An 11,000-nucleotide genomic window follows, 5' to 3' on the forward strand; every position below is an offset into this window, starting at 1 on the left:
TGAACAATCCCCTTGCCTTTCAAGAATTCAGCAAGGGATTGGGAGACATATTCCCTTGCATTATCCGTACGGAAAGCTTGAACAGTAGTATGGAATTGAGTCTCAACAAAGGCAACAAAGTTTTTCACAACTGCTGGAACCTCACTACGTTCTCGCAACAAGTACACGAACGTACATCTAGAGTAATCATCAATAAGCGTCAAAAAATAGTGACAACCACCACACGTGGGTACTCCAGAAGGACCCCAAACATCGGAATGAACTAAGGCAAACGGATGAGTGGTTTTATTCAAAGAAATAGGGTACGAAGCCCTGACATGTTTAGCCAATTGACACACTTCACAAGCGAAGGAGTCAATTGAGACAGAAGCAAACAAATGAGGAAACAACTTCTTTATTAACTGGAAGGGTAGATGTCCAAGACGCTCGTGCCATCGCAGAACAGTAGATCTATCGTTCACACCAGACAAGTGACCACTCGTGGCAGAAATCAATGCTGAAGCAACTTGTACCGGCAGCCTGTAGAGCCCATCAGTAACCGAACCAATCCCAATCTTCTTCCCCGTCACCAAGTCCTGCAGGGAACAATGATCAGCAGAGAAAATCAGATGACAGTTTAATTCTTTCGTAATACTGCTGACAGAGAGTAAGTTCACAGGAATATTTGGAACATGCAGGGCATTGTGGAGACGGTATTTGTTCAACAGGGACAAGCTCCCTTTCCCAGCCACAGAGATAGAAGACCCATCTGCCATAGACACGCGTTGCTTGCCAGAAGAAAGTTGATATTCTTGAAAGAGTTTAGAGTCCCCTGTCATGTGGTGAGTGGCTCCACTATCAACAATCCAATCACCAAGAGAAGGGTTACCTTGATCAGTCGAGGCAACGAGAGCTTGGGCTAGCTGAGCCCCTTCAGACGTGGAGGACTCCTCAGGGGTAGTAGATAGACGGCTGATGTACGCCTGTAGCTCCTTGAGTTGAGCAGGGGACAACTTGGACTTTGCACCACTAGAAGAATTGCTCTGACGGGAATCAGACACAGAAGGGCTACGCTTGCCAGAGGGAGGACGACCTCTGACCAGTCTCTTCTCGGGATGAAGATCCCAACAGAAATCCACCGAATGCCCCAACTTGTGGCAATGAGTGCAATGTCGGGCAGGACGCTGCCCAGTCCCTGAGGCACGGCTGACAAAGGCAGAAGGGCCATGACCGGTGTCAAGATGCATCACCTGGCGACGTTGTTCTTCAGACTCAACACGAGCATATACTTCCTCTATCCCCGGAATCTCATCACCATTAAGAATCTGGCTACGAATAGACTCAAATTCATCCCGCAGGCCTCCCAGAAACAGAAACGTACGGTCCATCCATTCCTTTTCCCAGTAGAGGGAATGATCTGAACCGCATGTCCACTCATCAGTCACATGATAATCTAACTCCTCCCACTTGGTCTTCAGGGCAGCATAGAAGGCAGCAACAGACAAATCACCCTGTGTCAGAGAGTAAATACTGCGTTTAATCTGATAGGTGCGCAAATGTCTCTTCTTGCGACCATACATCTTTGCAAGCACAGTCCACATATCAAAAGAGGTCGGCTTCCGCAGAATGAGGGGCTGAATATCGGATGACACGGAGCTGATAATCCACACCTTCACTTGGCTGTCCTCCAACGCCCACGTCGCCCATTGAGGATCAGATTTGATGGGCGCAGGTTTGTCGCCAGTGATGTAAGAGAGACGCCCACGGCTAGTAATCCCAATCTCGAGAGCGGCAGACCAAGAGAGGTAATTGTCCTTGGTCAGACGGATGGAGGTGACCTGGATCGGCACGTTCTCAGTCTTGGAGGCGCTGCCCGTGTCAAGAACGGCATCTTTTTGAGTCCCCATCGCTTCTGCCATCACAAACTAGCACACAGCAACAAGAGGCACAGCAGCGGGAATGAGGCAACGGCGTCGGGAAGGAGGCAGCGGCGACGGCGGCGGGAATGAGGCAGAGGCAACGTAAAGCAGGCGACGGCGCAACACAGAGGCCACCCACGGTGGCAGAAACAAAGAACGGGACGAACGGAGGACCGCGGAGGCGTAACAGAGGGCGGCGGAACAGAGGACGGCGGCGGCGGAACAGAGGACGGCGGCGGCAGAGCAGGGCGACGTCACAAGAGCAGCAGCGACGCCGGAACAGAGGACGGCGGCGGCGGAACAAAGGACAGCGGCGGCAAAGCAGGGCGACGTCACACGGGCAGCAGCGGCGCCGGAACTTCAACGGCATCGGGCGACGAAAAAACTTGACGATCCTCGGAAAAAACGCTTCTCCAACTCCGCTGGCTCTGATACCATGTAGAAACACGAACCACACAGAGAGAGAGTGGAGAACGAACACACAATCTACGTGGAAAACCTCAGAAAGAGGTGAAAAACCACGGGGAGGCTCTGACCTAGGGGCACACCGCAACCCTAGGAGAGAGAAAATTATATTTCACTTAATTCAACACTAAACACAAGTGACAATATAAAGAGGGAGAGAGGAGAAGCCGCCTAGGGTACCGAGCCCGCCTCGGTACCCGCGCCCCATAGACCCGGGTCCAGGAATGGATCCGGTTCCCACAGCAACATATTCTAACAGTTGCAATGCTTTGTGAAGTGGTGAATCAAAGGACATCTATGTTATCACTCTTATCATTGGCCTCAGCCACAGTTTTGCACCTGATATTCAACTTCAATCACGAGAAGAAATATTGCAAGATCTCAAAGCACATCTTGTTTCTGTTTGTTTAGCATGCGGCAGTTTTCAAGATGCAGGGAAAAATTATCTTGCTGCTTAGGTGAGTAGGTGTTGTGTGAGTGCCATCTGCCATGTGAATCTTGTGTGGCTCTGACTGATCGTAAAGGAAGTGTCAAATTTTAGTAATATATGTAAACTTATGTCGAGCCGATTGTAGAGAAAATTAGTACATTTGATTAAGGAAAGACACCCTTGATAATGTGAAATTCAGTGACCTGAACATTGGGTTGCACAATGTCATTTGTCAATTAATACTGATGGTTAGCAATTACTTTCCATCAAAATTTTGAGGTTTTAGTTCCAGATGCTGCTAGCATGTAAAGTCTTGTGACCTTGAGAGTGGCTTGTAACCATTACACTCCTTTTGTCTAACTGCACAAAGCTACAAATTTTTAATTCATGTGCACATGAAATAGGAGATAAATAGACGACTAAAATATCCAAAAGTATAACTGTAATGTGTCTCTGTTTCCCGTGCACCATTTATATGATCACACAAAATATGTCCCGAAGGTCTTTGTGCTTAGCAGTGAACAGGTGTAATGATAGGAGCTGTCACTAACTCCTTCATTAGTGATTTGCTAAAAATTAATTGTTTTGCTTGTAGATTTGGAGACAAAGTATCTTCTTTTCTGCTGTTTGCACTTGTCATTGATTTTTATTTGTTGAACCCTTTGGGAGGTCAACATGAGTACTTGAGTTACTTTTTTTTTCACAAATACGCTTATCTCCTGATTGGTATTGTGTAGCAGAAATGGTATCGTTAGATAAATAAAGCCAGCTTTAGCTATGACACAAAAAATGTACGTACCAAATATAAGATTGCGGCAAAAAAGGACAGGTTCAGAAGGTGATCTGATTTTGCTTCAAGCCCTTCCTTTGTGGAATTTCTCACATTGATGTGTTAAATATCTTAAGTTGTCCACTCATTTCTTGGCAAGCGTATTTGTTCTATACAGAATTGGTCTCTGTCTTTCTGATATTCTTTACCTAATTCGATTCTTGCATTCTGCTCTAATTTTGCTCTAATATCATTACGATAATCAAGAGTTAGAACAAAATATCACTTTAGTCTCCTTCTCTTTAATCAGGTACAGAAGTTTTTCCTTGTCTTTGCTTGTTAAATATGGGTCACGTTTGATTGCAAAGAAAAGTGTCCCCTTGAGACCTTTATGGTTCGATAAATTCTTGTAAAATTCTTACTTTTATGAGAAAATTGATGTTCGATGTGTATACCTCAACAAAAACGACCCGGTAGGAGCTTTATCCTTTGAAAAGCTTATGTGCAGATCTCTCTGCATTTCTTGTTTCCATTATGAAGGTGGTCCATCTTCATGTTGTTGCTAGACTCGTGCAACTCGCATTGCTTAGTCTATCTCCCTTTTTACTGAATTTTTATTGTATTAATGAGAAAATATGTATATGTATATATGTGAGTGTGTGTGTGTGTATATATGTATGTGTGTGTGTGCTAACTAGATTATGACCACAAATGTTTGACAGGTAAATTTGGTTATTAATATTATTTTGCATATTTTCTATTTTTCACAAAAGTAACCGTAAGGATGTGGCTATGATTTGGTTATTAATATTATTTTGCATATTTTCTATTTTTCACAAAAGTGACCGTAAGGATGTGGCTATGATTAATTTTTTAAGAATCAATGGTTGATTTGCTTAACTATGAGGCACAAATATTGCAAAAAGATGTGTTCATCTTATGATGTCTTCATATTATATATCATGCTTAATTTAATGCAATAAACATGGATTGGTAGGGAAAAAATAGATAAACCGTGATCTGCGGCATCTATTTCCTAACGAAGATGGTTTCCTAATTCTTTGGCATCACCATCACGGCATCCACTTACCCAAAAATATGGACTTTATCTAGCAAAACTAAAAACTCCTTCCTTTCCAGTAGAGAATACCATCATTTATTTAATCATCAAATAAAAGTTAGTAACAATAAAATGAAAGAAAAATGTTACATAGCGGAAGTGTGTTTTCTTTTGCATATTTGTTGTTGGGACCAACTTTCTCTAGCTAGGAGAAACTAGTTTCAAGGATACTCTGTCTCGTCATTTTGTTCCAATGAGTGAACAGAACCTATATAAAGATAACTTCAATTACCAGTCCAAATGTCATGCAGTGGCCGAGCCAGAAATCTAAGATGCTGTAATCAAATAAAGTTCTAAGTCGACATAAGCGAGCACTTGGATTCATTCAGAACCTGTAGACAGGGCCACATGTGACTCCTCTACTGGTCAACCTTTAAAAGTTGGAAAAAACATGACAGGTCTCAGGCTGAGAAACTTTGTCACACTTGTTCCAGACATAAAACTCCAAGGCCATTTGCCCTTGTTAAGGTCTCCGGATGTGATGGCTTTGCGCTGCGCCGCTGAGATGACCAATGACTGGCTGCCTACCAGCCACTGACCCAACTGGTCTACCGCATTTCTCGTGACATGACATGTCATTGATAGGGCAATATGGACACAACAAGCAAGACCTACTAAGCAGGAGCGAAGCCAAGGGAGGACAGGCATGGGCAGTCACCAGTTCTCAAATTTTGGAAAAACAAAATTTAATAGTTCAAATTTTGAAAAAATTGCATTTGGCTCATGTAAAATTTTAGGAAAACAATTCAACCCCGTAAACAAATATATATATATATATATAATTTGGTCCCTTCCCAACAAAATTTCTAGCTTTGGTCCGCCAATAAGGTTGCATGTCGTCTCTAAAAGTAGTCAATAGAGCCTACTTTTTGGTTCACCCCTCGTTGGCATTTAAGTACTAGTACGATAAGAGTAATGAAAGCATTCGTTTGCATTAGTTAAATGAATGTTGCATAAAAACCGCTGTCCACTAATTACAAAATATAAGTACTGTTGAAACTTGAACGTACAAACGCGTTTCTATCCTCCAAATAGCTATTATAGCTTTCATAGTTCATTTTATTATGCTTTTGAAATGTATATTTTTTCTTGCGTGATCAATTCATGTCAAATATTCATAATATTTTTTAAATAGATTCTCACAAAACTAACCACATATGTGAATTATGCAGTCAGGACCTTACATTGCTTGATTCCAGGTTATAAGTTGCTTAATTTTCTGATAAATGCAAAAACAAAGTTTAAAATTTCATAAACTCAAACAATCCCTTTTTTTTTTTGCATGGACAACATACTAACTTCTATTTCTCGTTTATATAAAAAATATGGGTTATATGTTACTCTTTAAATACCAATGATAATCATATTTTTAGTACAGTTACTCTTATGGGTTCTACCCGAGTTATTCCTGTCAAATGTCCCATTTACAGTAAGTTTATATGTTTTCTGCAAATTTAATCATAGGGATTCATTTTATGCAGTTAATTTTATAAGAATTAACACTTTAATAGTTTGGCGAGCGTGTGCGCAATATATATATATATATATATACATATATATATATATATATATATATATATATAGAGAGAGAGAGAGAGAGAGATTGGTTTATAGTGCAGTAACGCTTTATAATGTTTAACTACGATTTATGGTGCTTTTAAATGGGGTTTAAATGTCTAGTCATCCGACAGTCGGGGGGAATATATATATTGAGTGTGTGTGTATGCATATAGCTTAACTGTTAGAATTTGCAATATATTATGTATTGTTGGAGCGTACGCAAGTTTCGTCTTCCTATATATAATTGTTTTTATTTCTGTTCCGTTGAGAAAGACATTTGGGTTGGTTTTTGATGGTTAGGACTCGGCAACTAAATTGGTAAAGGGGCACCATCTGGGATCGGCTGCTTCTCGGACACAAAGATTTTAATAAACTTACGGGATAAATAAAAAAATAAGAAAAAAAGAAATAAAAAAAATAAAAATAAAAATAAAAACAAAAATTGGCAAGTCAATGTCAGCTGCGGGAGGCACTCATACGTAAATCCACCCAAAGATGAGTACCTATATGAAATTTTGGCAATTTTAAATGTGCATGTGCTCCTGGGGCTTGTATGTGGCTCTTCATTCCGACAATTCAAAGGGCTCTACACTTTGTTAATGCTCCATGAATATGCTCAACAAATTGAGGCAGATTCGCAATAACAAATTGTTCATATCATCAATCGAGCTTGAAGTGAAAGCCAAGACTTGAACCTTCTTAAGGGCAGCCATTTGAAAATTATTAGATTAATGTAGCATTTTATTATTAAGAAAATTAGGTTAATTTAGAATTTTATTATTAAGAAAATTAACTTTCTTAGTTTCTTAGTTTTTGTTTTATCCTTAAGAAGCCAGCTAAGAAATTGATGCTGTTACTGCTTTAACTTAATTATGTAAGGCCTTCACTTGAAAGGGAATAAGTTGGTACTTCTTGTACCTTCTATATCACACTTGCTCGTGGTCGTATTTCTCACTGATCTCAGTTGTTTCAACATTGTGCACTCAGACTGTTCCCTAGGGGCTGGCTCAACAACTTAGGGTGGGGGTAGGTAGGTAGACAGTGTCTATTTCAAGTGTCGTGGGCATCAATCTTATGTGCCTCAAAAATGTGGTTTATCAATGGACAAATTGAAATATAACATCAGCGGTACCTCGAGGCACCATAAGCAGACCTTGTACCTTAGGATTCAGTGTGAGTGGCACCTCGATGCGCCAAAAGTAGACCTTGTATCTTAAGGAGTTAAGAGGTTGGGTGAGAGTTTCGACCATCTGCCAGGCGGTGGGTCTCCTCCACTCACCTGTAACATTGTGCACTCGATACCGTTGATGCAAATAGATCTGATTCCATATGGTTCTTACTGAATTGGACTAGCTCCAAAAATTTCACTATTAGATCCAAGTCTGGAGACGAATCTAAATGCGAAAAATTGTTTGGTGTAGTCAAGCCCAGCAAAAGACTGACCCAAGTACATTGGATATAAGAGGCGCCAAAACACATGAAAATTTGATCTGTGCAAATTTTACCAACAACTTGAAATTGAAAAATTGCAGAACAGTAGAAGTTTCAATGTCAAATTGTAAAACGTGTCATAAAATATTTTTTTTTCAATGTTTGATTATTGAGAATAAATTCTTCCACAAAGTACATTTGAGAGATCAATTCTGGATATACAAGCGAATAGGCAGAGTGCTACATATTCAGAAATAGGCATCTAAGTTCATAAATTAATTTTCAACATGCAATAGACTCTATAAAACTATGTAATATCTATCAAACACAAAAAAGAAATGTTACTTTTGTGTGAAATAAAAAAAAAAACATTATATTGGAAGCTAACAAATGCTCCACCCACTCCCAAGGGATCCACAGTTGGGACTTTTGAGATAAAGGGAGTTCCAAATAAGAATAATACATCTTAAACCCCCCCTTTTTTTTTTGCAAGGATAACAAAGGATAGCAAAAAAGAGTTAAAAGATCAAAAATGACATTTTCCTTTGAAAAATTTCTAAGTAGTCTCCCGCCCCATTTTTTGGAGGTGCATATTTGTTGCAGGCACCACCCCAATGCACGTAACAATTACTTTTTCAGGAAAAAGGTGGAGGCTTAGGCTCTCACGCAGGCGGTAGAATGAAATTCTCCTTTTCATTCATCTAAAATTTTGAAAAAATAATTTTATAAATAACAGTTTTAAGAACCTTCAAATAAGTCTTACCAAAAGAAACTAATAAATTCATGTTACACGGCCCCAAAGGTCAAAATTTATTTCAAGGAACATTCTATCCTAGCTATGAAACGTATGTATGTGCCTGAGCAGGGATGCAAGTGGGTCCAGATTTGGCTTGAAAGATTTCTGATACGCCAAATCGTGTTTGCAATCTATGTTGGAGTTACATCATCAGTAGCGGAGATGGCAGAAGAGGTTGGCGCGTTAAGTTGGAGGGACGTGTAAAAGAAATCCAGAGTTTTATTGGCTGCTCATTTGGTTTGAAATTGGAGAAGTCATAGGTCAAAGTTGGGTGTACCTTTCTGCATATTTAGGCAACTTTTATTTAAACATATCCATTACTTTTTGTTTATTTTTCTACGGTGCGCTTGATGGCCCAGAATCCAAGGAACTTTGGAATCTTTTTTTGTTTAAATATTAATTATTAAATCAAATATTAATAAGATTAACTTAGAATTACATCTATTATAAATGTATAATTGACGTAGGGAGCTGGTAGTAAAAATCGAAAATTTTATATGTGAATTCAAAATTTTTAGTTTTATACATACAAAAAGTTTGGCAAATTATATTTTGGTTCTTATTAAAATTATAAGTCCATCATTTGCAGAACTACTCTAAAGAAACAGCACTGCAAATTATTTTAGTTTTGGTTTCTTCAATAAAAACAATAAATTGTTTTTTATTGCTAATGTAAGACAGACACCCATGTCTTTTCACCGTGTTTGATTGCCCGTGGCAAAAAGCAGTTCCAGCACTATGAGAGACCGAAGCCCTCAATCTCACACCACGCGGATTACTAGAGGCAAAGCCGTCCTTTTCAAGTGTGACTTTGAAAACCTCCTCCATCACTGATACGTCAATAGCACGATAAAAAGCTTGCCTAATCAGTTTAAATAAGTTTCATGCGCGGAGTCACAAATTTTTTGTGAAGGGGTCGAAAGTTTTTTAAATTTTGCCGAAATATCATTTTTAAAATCTTTTATGTAAGATAAATAAAATGTTCTAAAAGTTACATGTAAATAAAAAAAAATGAGGTAAAGCTACGGCCCATGCAGCCCTCCTGGCTCTGTCCTTGCAGTAAGTTGGTTTATTTTAAAATTGAAATCCAAAGTGATTTGAGATTATATTAGATGTGTCACATACAAAGGGAAGCCTCTCAAATTTAAAATAAACTGAGGCTATGTCGACTTACTTTAAATACGAGATCTGCAGTGATTCAAGATCATTAAATGATCAGATACCGAAGATCTGATTTGAACCCTCAGATTTTAAATTCAATGGGTCCCGTAAACGGTAGATCCATACGTGACAATCTCATATCATTATTTTGTCGATCTCTCTAGACGTACTCGTTGTCCAATCCCAGAAACCTTTTAGATACAATACAAAATTCTCCTTTTCAATAATGAAAAAGCTTGCGGATGCTACCATTGCATAGGGGCCTGAAACATGATCCTATATCATGCAATCTAATCATTCAGTGAACCAAGAAATTAAGAGTTAATTGGATTTAAGTTGAGTTTGCATTTGTAAGACATCATTTTCTTTGATTTTATAGGAAAAACACTTGGAAAAAAAGCAATTAAGTTATATAAAGCTTCAAAAACATAAATAACGGAAAAATACAATCATTAAGTGTAATTTCCCCTGCTAAGACAAAGATTAATGAAAACAATGGAACGTATTAAAATTTGATTAAAAACACAATTTCATGTCCGAACTGACAAAATACAGATTAAAGAGCGAGAACTCGAATCTTTTCTAGTAATCCATAGCTAGAGATCTAAGTACTTGGGGGCTTAGTCCAGTGGCAGAACCAACAATTTTTTAAAATTTTTATATATGACAAGTAAAAATTTTCTAAATTTATATGTAATTATTTTTATTTTTATTTTTTAATTTTGGCCAAGACCCATGTGGGCCTTACCTTGGCTCTGCCCCTAACTGGGTCATATTCACACCTTTAGGCCAGAATCTGAACCATATATACTTGAACTCGGACCAGGGCAGGATTCGGAATCAAACAGCTTCTCCAAACCAAATCAGGCAACTAATTGGGTCTTCCTTAGATTTCAACCTATGATTTGGGCTTTGTTGGAAGATTTGCATTTTGAATCTAAATCTATGCATAGAGTTGGATCTTATGATAACGGATCCGACAAGGGTCATTTATTCCACGATCCGTCGACAATGATACTCCAAAAAAGCGGTGACTGGTTTTATTAATAAATCTTAAAAACGAGGTCTAAGGTCAAGTTTTTTGGAGGGTTGGTGATTTTTTTTTTTTTTAAAGTTCCACGACAATGAGAAGTAAAATTATTACTATGCAATAAAATTACTTTAAAATTTGAGGTAAATTCATAAAACGCTAAAAAAATAGTGTTTCATAAATAAACATTGGACAATAACAATCTGTTATGAGTGCCAAATGACCAGATGGCCCTTATAACCGTTTAACAACAATAACGTGGTGTTACGATCATATGAATCTACCTCAAAAAATGTGGTATATTAATCAAATATTATGATAAGTGTATCATGAATATACC

Source organism: Nymphaea colorata, chromosome 9, assembly GCF_008831285.2.
Source record: "Nymphaea colorata isolate Beijing-Zhang1983 chromosome 9, ASM883128v2, whole genome shotgun sequence".
Taxonomy (NCBI): Eukaryota; Viridiplantae; Streptophyta; class Magnoliopsida; order Nymphaeales; family Nymphaeaceae; genus Nymphaea; species Nymphaea colorata.